The 17,790-nt window shown below is 43.2% G+C and overlaps 1 long non-coding RNA gene across 1 annotated transcript in view, besides 3 other annotated features; it reads left to right on the forward strand.

Annotated features, from left to right (window-relative positions):
* The window catches only part of Gm39769, a 63,309-nt gene that overhangs the window by 23,915 nt on the left and 21,604 nt on the right, over positions 1-17,790 (forward strand). The gene's annotated exons all lie outside the window — the stretch shown is intronic.
* Positions 14,033-14,460: an enhancer, noted in NCBI's record as "CNS87". NCBI's record gives its function as "enhancer in thyroid cells" and the evidence as "EXISTENCE:reporter gene assay evidence [ECO:0000049][PMID:20470391]".
* Positions 14,250-14,274: a protein binding site, noted in NCBI's record as "Ft-6 TTF1 site". NCBI's record gives its function as "positive regulation of activity" and the evidence as "EXISTENCE:protein binding evidence [ECO:0000024][PMID:20470391]".
* Positions 14,313-14,337: a protein binding site, noted in NCBI's record as "Ft-1 TTF1 site". NCBI's record gives its function as "positive regulation of activity" and the evidence as "EXISTENCE:protein binding evidence [ECO:0000024][PMID:20470391]".

A 17,790-nucleotide genomic window follows, 5' to 3' on the forward strand; every position in this document is an offset into this window, starting at 1 on the left:
TGAAATAGCAAGGGAAAACTTTTCAAACCATGAAGCACACAGTGAAGGCTATAGTGAGCCAGAACTCTGCCCGTGCCTTCAGACACTTGCCCACCCTCCTAGTGCCTCCCCACACTTGCCCACCCTCATTAATGGTGCCTCCCCACACTTGCCCACCCTCATTCATGGTGCCTCCCCACACTTGCCCACCTTCCTGGTGTCTCCTTTAACTTGCACCTGCTCTCTCCCTTTCTGCACTCACTGCAGCAACACCAGCCTGCCTGTGTCTCCACTCCCAAATGTTTGAGACATCTGACTTCCCCTTAATGACTGCCCTACCTCTCCTAGCTACTGGGCTCCTGTCTTTCCTTTCGTAATCAGAGAGAAGAAACCAGCACACATGCTTAATTAATTGACTGGTTGATTGATTAATAAAAACCATTTTTGTTAATTCTTTAAGAATTTCATGCCAGGCATGGTGGCACACACCTTTAATCCCAGCACTTGGGAGGCAGAGGCAGGCAGATTTCTGAGTTCGAGGCCAGCCTGGTCTACAGAGTGAGTTCTAGGACAGCCAGGGCTACACAGAGAAACCCTGCCTCAAAAAAACAAAAAAACAACAAAAAACAAACAAACAAACAAACAAAAAGGGTTTCATACACACATACAATGTATTTTTATCATACTGACCCCTATCTCTGCACCCAATGCCTCCTTAATCTTCCTCCCCCACCTTCTATTCCCTCCCAACTTCATGTTCTCTCTCTCTCTCTCTCTCTTTTAATGGCCCATAAAGTCCAATTTTGTGCTGCCAATATACTCATGGGTATTGGGCCATTGACTGGAGGGGTAATCAATCAGCTACGAGGTCCTACATTCTTTCCATAATGCCTGCATTCCTTCTCAACGCTCTTCACAAACTACCAGATTTTTCTACCTTCTCAGGGCCTGTCTGCTTTAACTCTTCTGCAAAACTCAACAACGCAGACCACTCTCTTTCTTCTCCATTGTTTTAGTTTCCACGACAACTTATACTTTTACTACAATATGTCATTAGTATAAGCCACCTGGTTCTAACACTCATCATGTGGTCATGTTCCTAGTTTATATTCTTATAAGTGGGCTTTTTCCCTGGGCCTAGTCTTCTGCCTTCTGCTCCTCCCAAACTGGGGAGAACCGTATTTTCTCACTCTATGTTATCTGAACCGTAACCTAAAGTATTGTGTTTACTTTTAAGTTTTACCACCAGTGAGAATAATTGCAAACTTATTCAATAGTGAGTGATCACGATGGTAAGAAAGTCAAATATACCTCAGGAAATACTTCAGAGAACCCATAGAAGAGAAATTAAGAAGAAAATCTTTCCTGTGCTATAGTTATAGGGAAAGAGTTTCATTTATTGATAATGATCACTGCAGAAAATATAATTCGATGGAAATTACAGAAGGGTAGATATGGAATTGCTGGTAAGCGGCACCTTCTAGCCTTACACAAGCTCTGCAGCCATATAATGTGCGTTCAGATCCACCTCTGCGACTGCTGAATCTATGTGAGCCTAAGAAAGCTATTTCAAATAGCTGTACTGTTATTTCATTGCAAGGGGCCATAAAATGGTAGTTCCAATCTTGTGGTGCTCTTTTGAAGATTAAATAAGATAACAGATTATTTAGCAGGATGCCAAGCAGTAGGAGACAAGGAGGGCACTCAATAAAATTACTTGTCACTTCTATCTTCCACCTTCACTGTTTTCTTCTTCTTCTTCCTCCTCCTCCTCCTCCTCCTCCTCCTCCTCCTCCTCCTCCTCCTCCTCCTCCTCCTCTTCTTCTTCTTCTTCTTCTTCTTCTTCTTCTTCTTCTTCTTCTTTCTTCTTCTTCTTCTTCTCTTTCTCCTCCTCCTTCTTTTCCTTTTCCTTCTCCTCCTTTTCCTCCTCCTCCTCCTTTTTCTTCTTCATGGTAACCAACAATACTACTTGGAGTTATTCAGCAATAGAACTAGCTCTTCTCAGAGCAGTGGACTTGATAGTTTTGGAGGAATACTCATGACAAGTTGTATTGAGGGCATGACAGAAAGTTCTGCTGTTTGGGTTTGATAGGACTAGATTGCTATCATAAGAGTTCCATTCTGTGGATGCTGTATGAGGAAAGTATGGCAGTCTTTTAAGCTTGCTGTATTGGATTTGAAAAGTTAGGGATTTGTTCAAGAGAACTAAAAACTACCCTACTCCAGTCATGATAATTGAGGCACTGAAAACAATGAAATAACTTTATATTTACTTCACATTACTCTTAAGATCATGAAGAAAATATATGTTTGCAGTAATAGGGCTATCTCTCCTGGTTTTACAAGAAATCTAGATATGTAAAATTAATTTTATCTGTATCATAAGTTATTTTATGATTGTCCTCTTCATGACAATTCCTTGAGTTTTGGTGGGGATCTGCCTAGTAATTCTGCATGCTGGTCTAAAATTTCTTATCTGTAGTTTCAAGTGGAGATATATATATATATATATATATATATATATATAAAACTTATAAATAAAACCAAAAGTAAACTTGGGGGGAGGGGAAGAGTTCCATTCCTATGTTCTTGAGTAGCTTCTACTCTGGGTTCATGGGGTCTATCCATAAAAGAATGGTGCCCTCTAGCTTGCAGGCCAAAATCATCTCTCTACTTCTTTGTCTCTATCTTACACATGATACATGACAGACATAGAGGCTTCCAGGCTGGGTCCTGATAAAGGCAAGCAATGTCCACAAGTTTTCATTCTAAATTCAGCCTCTCATGCTCTAAACTTCATTACCCACTCTGATTATTTCCGTAATCTTTGTCCTTCATTCTTCTAATGTTTCCTTTGTATGTGGAATGGTATTATAACCTTAATCAAGTTCTGCCTTAGTGGTAGATTTTAAGTACTTGGCTCTATTCACTTTCACTGCCATGTAGCCCCAACTCATCCCATTTGACTTCAACTATCATAGACATGTTTAACCAAGATATCCAAGTTAGTTTTATCTTTTTAAGGACCACTCATTACAATCTGTCAGTCTTTCTTGGGTGATTCTCCTGCATTCACTACAATCATTTCTATTTACTTGGCTGCCACCTTCGTCAAGGTTTTAATCGCTTCTCCATTCTGTGACTCCTTAAGGAAAATTCCTATACCCAATAGCACCCATTTCTTCCTTTCTCAAACATTTCAGTATTTCCAGAGACAATAAAAGGAAGTCCCAATAACACAGAGTACTCAAAGGCATTCATATTCCAGATAATTTCTTTCTACTTTCTTGAGGCATAATTTTATACAATAGTATGTATCCATTTTAACTATTATTTTTCATGAGTTTAAACATGGTTATATAGTTGAGCAATCATCAACTACAATCAAGTTTATATTACTGTCATCTAATGAATTTCCCTTTTGTCTCTAATTTCTGAACTTCAAATATATTCTCCACCACCAATGACTTAATGCAAGAATTGATTTGCTTTTTTATTATAATGTTCAATATTATACAATTTTATATAATTTATACAATATTATACAATTTCAAGTAAGTAAAGACTGTATAGTCTTATGTGTCCAACTTCTTTCACTTAGCATGACATTTTTTAGACTAGTTTCTGTTCTTAAATGTACTAGCAGATCATTACTTTTTATTGTTGAACAGTATTCCATTATGGATGTGGACACTTGGATCACTTCCAATTTGGAGCTACTAAGAATGAAGCTTCCAAGAACATTCGCATATACATCTTTATATGAGCATAGTTTTATTTAGTAAAGGTAGAAGGGAAGTTGCTAGATAATAGAGTGATTATTTAACTTATTAGGAAACTCTATGACCCTTCTTCATCCCCTTCTTTCACATCATTCCTTGGCTTATATCAGTCAAGGTGCCCTACCTTATGATCAAGGTGTGCTGTGATTGTGTCTACTGCTTTCTGGTCACTGTGACTGTATTCATATTTATAATCACTCCACAAGTGATCTAGGAAACTATTCCACTTGCTATATTTCCTCTCAGTCAAGTCATTTCAATAAAGATTTATTATTAACCAAGTTAGACATTGTAGAGGGATATGCATATAATTGTACCTAATGGAATTAACAACCTAGAAGGCCTGATACATGGGAAACTTCCATGCAAAGCAAAGTGAGCTAACAAAACCAAAAAGGATGCAAAAAGGAAAGGTCATACCGGTGGGCTAGGGATATGAAAGGATTGCTTAAAGAGGATGAAGCTGTGTGGTCAAACAGCTAGAACTGAGAGAAAGCAGGATTTAAGGACTGGAAAATTCCCACACTAGATCCCATCTCACTTAAGAAAACTTCCTTGTGAAACTGTAAGTGCTTGTTAGTCTCAAAACATTTACAAGGTACAACTCTTTCCCCCATCTTTTCAGGAAAAAAAGTCTTTCTGCCTATTCTGTAAATAAAACTATAACTTAAGAGGGTCTGAATCCAAAATTCTAGCATTTAATGAGACAAACCACAGAAGCCTAGAGTTGCTCTTAAAGAAATCAGACTATCTACAGACCAGCGAGCCAGGCAAAGTAAAGAGCAGATCCAGCCGAGGTAGTCAACTTAGACAGGGTAAGCACATGTACATGTGTGTCCTTTAAGTTCTTTGTCTAAGGTGAGTCACATAAATAGTAGGCTATGCTACCCACCAATCAATGAGTGAGTGTTTGAATGAATGACTACATGCCACCACATAGGCTCTCATATATATCATGTTATACAAAATCTGGATCAATCAGATGTATGACACTTAAAAAAACCTATGCTTCTTCCATGCCACTTTCTGGTTAAGTACTCATCAAGCCACATATAGAGTAGAGTGTCTAAGATAATAATTTCTTTGCATTCTGATGTTGTGAAATATTGTTTGGATTAAAAGGGCAGGAACAAATTGATGGATCTGCTTTTTTTTTTTTCTTTCAGCTTAGAGATGACAGGGTAATCCATCAGACAACTTCCTTGGCTCTCTGTGACATTTCAAGCTCAAATGTTATAGCTTTCTTATTTTTTCTTTTCTTTTTTCTCTTACCCTCTGGCTCTCTATTGAATTGTGCCTCTAGGAAATGCGTCCTGTAGATGTGGCTTCTCTGACACTTGTCATTCAGTGAGCACTCAGTTGAGGCTTGTCAGTTGGAGACTGAGAATACTCAGGCTAGTTTATCAGGTTGTGGCAAAGACAAGGTGACTGCCTAATCCATCTGTGACGGTATCCACACCTGTGCCATAGAACATTCAGGAAGGAGTTAGAGCAGGTCCTAGACAACAGACAGGGACAAAACACCCACAGAAGGTGAGTTAAGCATTTGGGTTATACATGACAAAAAAGATCTGGAAGCCAAATGCTTCTTTTCCTATTTCTGCCAACACATATAATGGTGAATTTGGGAGGGCTACTTAATCTTGCCAACATTTCAGCAAGAAAGAATAAATACAAGAATAAAATGAGACAGTAACTATGCAATCATTGGGAAATTTCAGAGCATAACTGATGGTGTTTCAAGCACAAGGACTTAAGTCTGAGTCTTAGAACCCATATCAAAAATCTAGGTGTCACGGTTCATGTTTGTAATTCCAGCCCCATGGAGGCAGAGACAGGTGGCTGCCTGGGACCCTCTGGCCATCTGGCTTAGCCTAATTGGTGAGCTTTAGACCAATAAGAAACCCTGTCTCTTTTTTTTTTAATATATTTTTTATTACGTATTTTCCTCAATTACATTTCCAATGCTATCCCAAAAGTCCCCCATACCCTCCCCCCCTACTCCCCTACCCACCCATTCCTACTTTTTGGCCCTGGCGTTCCCCTGTACTGGGGCATATAATGTTTGCGTGTCCAATGGGCCTCTCTTTCCAGTGATGGCTTACTAGGCCATCTTTTGATACATATGCAGCTAGAGTCAAGAGCTCCGGGGTACTGGTTAGTTCGTAATGTTGCTGCACCTACAGGAAACCCTGTCTCTTAAGATACAAAGATGGTTCCAGAAGGATAACCCCAGAGATAGTCCTCTGATTTCCACATGTACATGCATGTGCCCCTGCACATACTCATGGACCTACACAAATGCACATGTGAATGAACACAAACACTTATAATCTCATAATTCTGTAATTTCAGAAATCTGAGTAACATGATTTAGAAGGTTCTACTTACATGTTATCAGGGCATTGGTTGGAGCTGTGACATCCAACAGCTAGACTAAGGCTAGGCCAAAGAATTCTCTTCCAAAGTGATTCACTCATGTAGCTATTGGTGAGAGACCTCAACTCTCTCAACATTACTAGCTGCTGTCAAGAAGCTGTAATTCCTCACAGTGTGGGCCAACTCATAGGACTGGTTGGGAATGCTTGTACCGAGCAATTGGCTTGGTACACACAGTGATTGATCCAAGGCAGAAGTTTCAGGATTTATGGTCTAAGCTCAGAAGTCACGCATCGATTTCCTCAATATCCTATTTGTCCTACAGGTCAGCAAGATTAAATCTGGAAAGGGACAGACTCCACAAGGGTGTGAATTCCAGGATGGGAGCCAGGGGAGATCACAATGAAGGCTGACAGATACTCCCACTTTCAGTTTTAAAGGGCTCCTCTAGAGATAAGGGACATACCTAATTATCTCAGAGGTCTTAACTCCATAATCCCATCCTTGTTTGCTCCACTCTGGGTCTAGATGAAAATTACTTCTATCATTGGCAAATCTTTTGTTCACGATAAAAATTCAGTGTTAGTTCCTAACAAGGTTCTGTAGAAGCTGTGAGTTGCATTTGTGGGGTCTCGAGAGCTCTGGTCTTACTGAAATGAGCGGTGTTGGCTGGCCCTTGTTGGGTAGCTGTATCGTTCTGTGGTCTATATAGAGCGGGCTCATTTCATGTGAGACAGAGTCTCTGCTCTGGGAGTCAATGGGAGATGGCCACTGTGGGAAAGGAGGGTTGTAGACAGTGCTTTGATTTCCGGCATTGGTAAGCTGATTTGTACCTGGCATTTTCTGTCTGTCAAGTGTTTGTACTGAGTTCATACTGGTTCTGTCAGCTGAAGTAAAAAGAGTTGGTATTGTTCACTCCCTTATGTGAACTTTGAGGTGCATATTAAGTGAATTTAATATGAACCCTTAAATACAGCTTTTGGATGAGTAATTGAGCATGGAGCAAGATCTGATACCCAGATTACTTCACTGTATTTGTGGGCATCTCCACTCCTTTCAGGTATCAGACTGTCTTCTGCCTTGGTCCACATGTCCTGGGTTGCTCCTTTCAAGGCCACCTTCTTTATATAAACGCATCATCTGCATTGGCAGTGACTGGGGCTATAGTCTACTGGGGAGAGTTCTCATCAAGGGCTGCTGTCTACCAGGAAGGGCTCTGATCAGGTTCCTGTGGATTCTTGTGAGTAGAGAAGCTGCAGTTCTATGTATCATCTTGCTCTAAACACAGCTCATTCAAAGCAACTCAGTGCTGGCTTTCAGTGTAGTCCTGGGGGGTCCAGCTTAACTTTACTACTAGTCAGTTGCAAAATAAAGGTGCTGCTTGTAAAGGCCTCTTAAGATCAGTTCTGACACCCTGGACCTTGCTCAGTCCACTATTACATGATACACACTCTTTGCAGTGCCTACTTAGCCTGCAGCCCATTGAAAACCCTACTCTACCCCAGCTTCAGAACTCTTTAGACAGTCATCAGAATCGGGGTTCCTTGAAGTATGAGCACCCCAAATATTCTGACTCACTGGCCATTTAGGCAGCTACCTTTCCAACCTTATCATCCTTCTGCCCCCACAGAAACTTGAGAAAGATGGAAGGGGGTGTGGGAAGTGGCATGGCTTCCCAACACAAATAACCGCACAGAGCTTTCTCAGCGGTGACCCTTAGCCCTCCTGTCAGCCTCGGGCTGAGGGAGGAAGGAAATAGACCTTCCATTCAGTATTTTTCTTCCCCTGTCAAGAAGATCAGAGAAACTGAGATGGGAGAGAAAAGGAGAGCACTGCACCTTGTGGGCCCTGTGGGTTTGTGTTGCCTCTCCCCTCCCCTTCTGAGCACTAAGTAAACAAACGCCCTCGCTAAGCAAGGCCCGAGGCTCAACTCCAAGCAGGCCATAAATAAGAGCCCTTCAGCCCTTCACTTTCAGCAAGTGGAGAGGACATATTTGAGTGGAACATTTGATAGCAGGACCGGAGAAGCTGGATGGGGGCTGGGGTGGAGGGGCTTTTGTTAATTGAATCCCAATTTCCTTCTCCCAGCCCAGCTCTTATCTTTTTAATTATTCAAGGCCTTTAATCTTCCCTAGGACTTGTCTCTGTCATTAATGCATGGTACCTATTAGAAATAGAGATATGTTCAAGGGTAATAGAAACCTCAATCAGGGGCCTTTGGCAATTTTTTAGCTTTTTAAAACACCCAGAATTACCCAGGGCAAATCCAGGCTGCGGAAAGGGAGATGTGGTAGACTCCCCTCAGCTCTTAGGCATTGTTCTTTTGGCTGTCTGTGTTTGCAAGGGTCCACTCTTGTATTAAGGACAAGAGCCTCTTACATTGATACCTTGTGGCTCCCAAAGCATGGGTCACTTGTTCTAGCATTTAAAGGGCAGGTGAGCCATTCTCAAACTGGTCAGGAAAAACAGCAAACAGCACTGACAGGATGCTGAGTGCAGGACCCTGGAAAAACTCAGGCTATTCCTCACTTCCTGTTCTTTAGACTCTACGTTAGTGGCTTATGGATGGAAACATCCTCACAGGGTTCCCTTGTCACCATGGAGATTCATTATCTCTGGGTGACAACGGCTAGTGACCCTCCAGGATTTTCTCTCCAATCCATGCCCTCTTGGTTTCCCTTCAAACACCTGATGAGGCTGTAAGGCGAGATTTAGGAATGTGAGAGACACTCCAACTGAAAGGAATATAGCTCACATTAGTGTTCAATAAACATTTGCTAAGTGACAATGGTTGTAAGAGCTAGTCTGCTTTAAACCCAAGTACACAGGGTTTACTGAACAAATTCAGTTCCTCATTTATAGCTTTAAACTCTCCTCAACCCTTTTATTCAGGCTGTCTGATATGTCATACACCACACTAGCCCTTTGGTACCCACAGGCTACATCCCTCCCAGATGCCTAATGCTCAATTAGGAAGATCAATTTTGTTAATTTAAAATATGTGAATTTTTAAAATAAATATTTCTATGAATATATGTATGTGTTCCGTGGTAAAGCACATGCCAAACATACCTGAGGCCTTAAAAGCTCAATTCCCAGTAATTCAAGAAAACATAAAAAAAAATATAATAAAGTAAACAATAGAAAACTTAGTGTATATATGCATATTATATATATATATATATATATATATATATACTCCTCCTGCCTTCTTCAAAGGGGTCAGCTATGACCTCAGCTCTTGTGTGTGTGTAAAGATGTAATAACAAGGATATGATCCATAGAAGAGCAAATATATATCACAAAAATTTGGGGTTGAAACCACAGCCAGCCTTTGCAAAGACAGGAGCCAGCATCCAGAGCACTGGCATCTAGGCAACACTATGGAAGAGTATGTGTTTAGTTGTCAGCGGAGTACCATGGTTTCTCAGTGCCTCAACCCACTGCACACAGCTGCCCCACTATTACCATTACAGGACTGGCAAAGCAGATACTGTGTCAAACTATTATAACAAGGGGCCCAAAGAAATGGAAATTTCCTCAAAAAATGTTATTCTAGAAGAAGGAAAAAGCACCAGCCACAGGGAGAGCTTGTCTCCTGGAAAGGGGGTTCACATAGCTCCTCGAGACCAGTCTGTAACCTAGACCTTGGTGACTCAGCGGCAGGAGGGGCCACTCCTTGAATGACAGACACTGCTTGGGTCCTCAGCCCTCTATTTCAACTTTGATCTCACTTCAGGACCCCAAAGAAGATTTGATGGGTTTGTTGGATCTCTTTGTTCCTCTTTCCAATGTGGCCACACTGAATAAAACTCCCTTTTCTGCTTTTCTGTTTATTAACCCATTGAGGACAGGTGACCAGACCTGACTTGGATCATAAGTGGTGACCCCTAAGCTTGATAACATTACTGACAAAGGTCCCACAACCTACAAAAAAATCGGGCTTCACCCTAATTCTGACCACAAAGTATGGCCCTTATCTGTGAGTGCATGGCCCAAAATGTTCTTGTTGGAAACCTTGCAAGTGTGGTTTTGGTCACAGGCGTTTGTGGACACAAAATGCACATAGACACAGCCCAGAGAAGAACGGTTAGATCACTTGAAGGGAGAGAGAATTCTGTTTGAGGACAGATTTAAAAATAACCAGCAGCAAGATCTGGAAGAGAGCAATGGGAGCAGGAGCTTGGGAGTCTACAGCCCAGAAAGAAGCAGAGGGGGAGACCAGTGTGACTGCCAAGAGGGCACTCACTGAAGCTCAGATACAGCCATTTTAGGACAATGACAAGAAGTTCCACTTAACACGTTCCATAAGTTTGCTGCCTGCTGTGCGATCCCAAGAAGTGGCACAGGCTGAAAATATAAATAGACCCAAGCCTGTGGACGTATCGCTGTGGACTCCTTACAGAATGATTGGTTTCTCATTGTCTTGATTCCAACTTCGACTGTTTCTAATGCTACAAACCAGGAGTCAGCAAACCTCTGTAGATCAGACAGAAAAACAGGTTTGGCTTTGTGACCAACTTTGTTGTTGCAGAACTAAAGCCTCCGTGGATTGAATATATCAATGGTACACAGCATTCCAGATAAGCTTATTTTCAAGCACGGGAACGGGCAGAAAAAACAGGCAAGCTGCAGTTCTATAATCCCTTGCTTTAGACCAATTCTGGGTTGGTTAAACGATGTATAATTTAAGTCTAGGAGACATCCCCCTGTTGGCAGAGGAGGATGGTGATATCCAGAGATGTCAAATAAGCTCCCCACACTCACACTACAGGATGCTAGGGCTGTCTAGATACCAGCTGCTGGGGTTCCTTATGTCGGCGAGCACTTCTGACCCCCTTTAATGCTAATGGTCAAAGGGCATTTTCCCAGGACTATTTCAAACACAGAGGATTTAAAAATATAGTAGATGAAGAAAATCAAGGAGTATTTCAAAGCTTATGGAAATAAGAAGGTGCCCTTCCATGACTCCTCATCTCTCTGTTGGAGACAGGATGAAGCTTGATTTTGTACAGTCTACACAGCATCATTGACCACCTAGAGCTGAGTGGGGCTTACATCATTTTTAACTAGAGCCCTGCACCCTGGTGGGGCCCTTTCAATTAAAACATTTTGTCCACCATTTGAGCAAGAGTTGGCTGGACAATGATAGCAGCTTTCTATATTCTGTTAGCTTGGTCCAGGAATAGCTTAGATGACTTGATATCCAGAACCCTGGCATAGGAGGTAGGTGTGTGTATGTATGCGTGTGTGTGTGTGTGTGTGTGTGTGTGTGTGTGTGTGTGTGTGTGTGTGGTGTGTGTGTGTGTGTGTGTGTGTGTGTGGTATGTGTGTGTGGGGTGTGTGTGTGTGTGTGTGTGTGTGTGTGTGTGTGTGTCCGCGCATGTGTCTGGTGGAACAAAAAGTTCAGGAATGCACCAGGTTTAAAAGATCCTAAGAACTCTTACGTCTCAGTGGCATTTTTTTCCTCTTAACTTTTTTTTTCTGGAATTTGTTGAGGATCCCTCATAAAAATAAGAGTTCGCTTAAGTAACCTTCTGGAAGTAAGAAATCCTGTGGAAAACAGATTCATTGCTGGTCTGTGCTTGGCATCTGGAGTTCCCAATCAGATCCCAGTTCACCTCAAGACTCTTAGCAGATTCACTGTTGTTTCCTGCACTGTGACATTGCACTGCCTGTGTCTGGGCACCTTAAGGAAATGGCTCCCAAGGAAAGAAACAAGAAGAGAGAACAACCAACACAAGAAACTTGAAGCTGACAGGATTGACGTGGATATGGGTGTAGCTCTCTGCTGTCGGGATGGAAAAATCTGTTCTGTGGACTTCAAAAGGAATGTTGGTCTAAGTATCAGGAGGCATTGAAGAAATCTGTGACAGTGACACTGGAATCTGAGAGTTTAGCTGTATTCCAGCCACTCCCTAAGCAAAGTTCATCATGGTGGGGTCTCTGCCTGAAGTCCTGGGAGTCTATCAGGAGGCCATCTTCTGTTACAGTCTGTGAGATCACCTTGATTTTGAGAAACTATGGAGACTCCTGGATGTGTTGGTGGGTCTCACTCCTGCTTCAGACCTGAGCTTAAGAAGCAGAAAGAGAATGCCAGAGCCAGATTTCTTCTCTCCATCTTACTGGCTTCAGTTCACTGCAGCAATTACTTGAGTCTAAATCTCAGATTTGAGTCGGAGACTAGCCTATAGCAGGCACTCAGTAAGCACTATTTCCCCTTTACCCATGAGTCTTTAGCCTGCCTGCCCATCATTCAACCTCCCAGCCAGCAGATCTGGACCCCAGGACCACAAGGCCACACCTCACTGGAAAGCTGTTCCTGAGCAGCTCTAGCTGCAGCGTGCCAGCAACTGCATACTTAAATGCTGCCCCCCCCCCCCAGCACTGTTAGCATGCTCTTTAATCATCGAGAGAATGTGTACACACTGCAGGAGATTTTAAAGACATGGACAAATCAATATGAAGAAAATCATTGGTAAAGGAACTTGAAGTGATTGGCACGGCATTAGCGTGAGGTTCCTCAGCATCCTGTCTGTGCTTGTGTGTGCGTGTGCAAATTTACAACACATGAATCACACGGTCCAAGTCTCAGCTGCAGCTTGTGCTTCCACTAAGGTTGTGAACATTTTTACCATTATTACGTTGATGAATGCTTCCTGTGGCGGAGATGGGTCACACGCATGACATGTCCTCTATTTGGGATGCTTAGATTGGTTCTAATTTTTCAGTGTTAGAAACATCATGAGAGGTCGATCACTGCACAGAAACCTCTGCTGCACTCAGGCTGCTTCTCTGAAACAAGTGAAGCTGGCAGGTTCCAGGTAGTGTTTTCTCTACACAGGATGGGGGTCAGCGTCTAATGGTGGATGGAGCCTGACTCTCAGAGAAAACATACGGGAATACGGCTCATAAACATTCTATGGCCCTGCTCTCTAGGCTAACACCCATTTCCTTAAAAGGTTACATTTTTTGTTGTTTGTTTGTTTGCTTTATTTGTTTTTTGAGATACGATTTCTCTGTCTGGCCATCCTGGGCTTGCTTTGTAGACTAGGCTGACCTCGAACTCACAGAGATCCACCTGCCTCTGCCTTTCTGAGCACTGAGATTAAAGGCAGGTACCACCACTGGCCAGCTCTAGGTTACTTTCAAGGTACTTTGAACTACTAGTTTACAGATTAGAGAATACTGTTTTGTTGCTATAGTTTTTTTAAGGTGCTACCTAGAATAGTGCCCAATATATCAAAAGTGGACTCACTCATTTTTTTTCTTCTTTTATTTGCTATCGTCTCTTTCTGTAATTGCAATCAATCTTTCTGTCTTAGTTGTGGTTTCTATTATTGTCACAGAACATCATGACTAAAAGCAACTTTTGGAGGAAGGAGGAAAGAGTTTATCTGGCATATACACCCTCATTTCAGTCCATCATGAGCTAAGTTGAGGCTTACTCCAAAAACCTGGAGGCAGGAGCTGATGTAGAGGGGCGGAAGAGTGCCGCATCCAGGCTTCCTCCTCCTGGCTTGCTTAGTTTATTTTCTTATAAAATCCAGAAGCACCTGCCTAGACATGGTACCACTTACAGTGGGCAATCATCGATCCAGAGTATCCTGCAAGCCTGGCTTACTACCAGCCAATTTGGTGGGGAGCATTTTCTCATCGAGGGTCCCTCTTCCCAGATGACAATAGCTCGTGTCAAATTGACAAAAAAACAAAACAAAACAAAACAAAACAAACAAACAAACAAAAAAACTAGCCAGTATACTTTCATTAACTTTCTGTTTTTGTTTTAGTAGCCAAATGGCTCTTTTAAGCCACTGGTGCAGTGCAGAGTGGGCTGAGGTCTCAGCACTTTGGTTAGAGTGTCTACCATTTCATACCTAATAGACTTGATTTTTCTGAATCTAAATCCAAAACTTTACCCTCTTCTGATTGGTAATGAGTCTATCCTGAAGTGTGTTTGGATGCCAGTAATGGCCCCTGAAAACAAGTTCTTGCTGCTTCACGTAGATCACCCAAGTGTTCAAGCTGGGGCTTTTGTCCAACCTGCCCCCAGAGGTTAGAGGAAGGTCAGAAGCTGTTGAGGCCTGGGCTGCCTGGCGCCACCTTGGCCAGCCAGACACTTATAAACGTTCTCAAGAGTAACTGGGATCTCAGCTTGAAACAACTCTGCTGATCCCTTGAGAAGGGCTCTTGTGCGATGCTGGATAGTTCACCAGCAGGTGAAGGCCTCCAGCTAGAGACAGTGCACCTGTGTCGTTGGGCTTTAGCCAGCCCTGCAGGTTTGGAGACTGCAGACCCCTAGCTTTCTTTGCCTCTCTTTAGCCTCCGTCCCTATACAAATAGACTGTGGTCCCTTGTGAAGCTGACATTTGTGCCGGTTGTCTATACAGGGCAGGGCATTGCCAGGAAATATGGCAATGGCAGAAGCTGAGGCTTGAGGCCTACCCTGAACTCTATCATCAGTTCCCACCCAAAGCTTCAAGCTTCATGCTTCTGGCTAAATTGGAGATATCTTGGCCCTTTCATATGCCTCCCGGAAATAGTCACTCCCTCGTCACTCACAGATTTAAGTGTGTATAATAAAGCATGCCCAGGTGAGGTTAAATCCCAGGCAGTTTCTCCAGACTCTTTACCTCACCGGGGCAATGTCATGGCTGAGCAGAACCCTCCACGGCATACAGTCTGGGGCAAGAAGCCTGGCTGTCCCAAGGCCTAAGGGACTTCGCTCTTGAGCAAACTGCTAAATCACCCTGTTAGTCTCTGTGCACCTATAAGCTTCTGTGTGATAAAGAGCATAAGAGACTTGGTAAACATCTAGATAAGCTACTGAGCCCACATAGATGGAAGAAAATCCACAAAAGAGCTGTATACCAGATCTATGTGTCCCATATGGTGGAAGAGATACCGAGGAAGCACCAGAGACATCTCAAACTGGGATCTGGCCATCAAGCATTCTGACCACAGGTCCTTAGTGCTTTTAGCCTGCGAGAGTTCAGAGCCACAGGTAGACAGATGACTCCATGAGCTTCTGAAAACATGTCCCATGATCCCCACATGCATGGGCCCTGCCGTGTGACTGCCGGTCCACTCCCCAGGCTTGGCAGAATCTGTGTTGTAGCTCTCCTTGAGGCCATCCTGATCCCTCTCCACATTCACTCGGAGCTTGCTTACTATGCGGGATAATGAATCTCTTATTTAATTCAAATCTGTTTCATTCCTCCCTCCTCAACCGTCTACCATCAACTATATCTGTTTTTTATTGCTGTCATCATTTGCTGTTTCAGAAGGAGGAAAAGCAGAAAATACAAACATACGTCGAGAATAAAACTCTTGCCTTGCACTTCATAGCTCCAATGTGTTTTCTCATTACAGACTCAAGCAGCTGTTGTCATAAAATATAGACTTAGATGCAGGATGTGTGGAAATCAAACAAGAAGAAGCTCTGAAAGCAGGTGGAGGTGAGAACAGCCCACTTGACTAAACCCAGCCCCATTCCTGCTGGGCTTGGCCAAAGACCAGGCACCTGTTTTTTGTCATAAGTCAGGTGAAATGTTTGGAAACTTCTCTAGCTTCTCCTATAATTCTACTTTATTTCTCAATTCTGTCTCTTCATAGTATGCTATTTCTTCAAAACAGATTCCTAAAATCTCAGAGCTGGAAGAAACTAGTCACCAGGTCAGAGTTTCTCAAACGACCCCTGGATCGGCAGTGTCTGCCTCATGAGAGAACTCATTAGACTGACTCGGACTCTACTCTCGCCCCACCAAAGGCTCAGTTATCTGCATTTTTAAAAGACTTTTTTTTAGATCTATTTATTTGTCTACAGTATCCTGCCTGCACGTATGCCTGAAGGCCAAAAGAGGGCACCAGATCTCATTCTAGATGGCTACAAGCCACCGTGTGGCTGCTGGGAGTTGAACTCAGGACCTCTGGGAGAGTACCAGTGCTCAGAGATACCTCTGAGCCATCTCTCCAGCCCTAGTCATCTGTATTTTAAAAGACCCCCAGGTATTCATCAAAGAATGATCTTGGTTGATTTTCACATTTCAAAGAGAGGCTGTATGAGCATCACATGTGTGACCAGGTGCAGAGCCATGTATGAAGTCAGTTCCCACCCTTCTCTCTCCTGCCTGTTTGCTCCCTCCTTTTGCTTTTGTGTTGTCTTCCATACCAAAGAGTTATCCCGTCAGCTTTCCGCCCAGTGTCTGAGGATGCATGTGGTCCCCTCACCACTGGGGTAACGCAAGTGTCCTTCCTCCACCCAGTGTCTGAGGATGCATGTGGTCCCCTCACCACTGGGGTAACGCAAGTGTCCTTCCTGATGGTCAGCTCTGAAATCTGCAGGCTCTAAAGGCACAAAATTGCTAACACGCAGAACACATCTCTTAGCAATCCACTTTGATCTTTCTTCCTTAGGACAGAGCTTTGTGATGCAGCAGAGTGAGCAAGCTCAATGTCCTTCTTACAAGTTCAGAAACAGTATAGCCAAGAATTTCTAGGGCGTCTCCAACTGGCTAGGGGGCAGGGTAATTGGTAAAGTTTTCATTTTTCAGGTCCTGAAACATGAAGTTTAAAAAAAATAATAATAAGGCGGAGAAACAGGCAACTTGATCCTTAATGCCAGCATTCCTGGGAGGGTTTTGAAAACAATAAAGGGATATTTACTAAGTATCAGCTCTGGGTATGAGTAATTGGACGTTTACTGAGTAACTACAGTTTGCCAGCTTCTGGGTCAGTTCTCTCCTTTCCCACTGGACTCTGTGGGCAGTGAGTCATTAGAGGCAGGCTCAAACACATTCCCTGCAAGTGGGAACCTAGCTATCAAGGCTCTCCCTCCTTGCTCTGCTCTCCTCGTTGTCTGCAGATAGGCCATGTGGTGGGTTAGCTCTTCCTAGCAGGATGTAGAGAGATGCTGAAGGCAGGGGCCTGACTTGTCAGCAAAGAGGCAAAGTCACAAACTGAAAACGAAATTAGGACTTGCAGACTGGAGAAGCTTTGAAATACAGATATGACGTGAACAAATCATTGCCTGGCTGCTGAGTCAGACAGCACAGGCATTATAACCGAGAGTTTGCTACAGACTGCATGGACCCTTGAGAGGAAGGGACTGCAAGATGCCAGGGAGGCCAGGCAAGAGAAGACCAGGGAAGCCAGGGAGCTGGGTAAAGACAGAGGGACATCTGGGAGTCATCGGGGAGCTGGAGGGAAAGTGGTCAGAAAGGGATCGTGACTGGAGTACGGTGTTAGACAGAGCCACCCCAAGACAGAAGTTAGTCAGAAAGAATAGTCCTAGTGACAAAGTTTACTGAACTCAGGCTCTGTGCTACCTGCCTGACATTAAATCTCCTTCCTTGCTCCTTGTCGTGACTTTTCCAGCACTTAGTGCCTCCTGAAATCCTTTCATAACCTTGTTTTATTTATTCCTGTTTTGTTTAGTCCACCTTACCACCCTCTGAAGAACAAACGCGGAAACTCTAACAGGAGTAACTTCATCACTTGCCAGGAGCCCATGGCCAACAGAGAACTTAGCTGGGCTTGGATCTCAGAACTTCCCAGGCAAAAGCTCTTATTCCTAAAAAAGATGACTTTGTGGGTGTTCTAAGAAGCTAGAGGCTATGAGAGCACTTAAGGCAGGACAGCAAGGGAGCTC

The sequence above is a fragment of the Mus musculus genome, chromosome 2 (genome assembly GCF_000001635.26).
Source record: "Mus musculus strain C57BL/6J chromosome 2, GRCm38.p6 C57BL/6J".
NCBI lineage: Eukaryota > Metazoa > Chordata > Mammalia > Rodentia > Muridae > Mus > Mus musculus.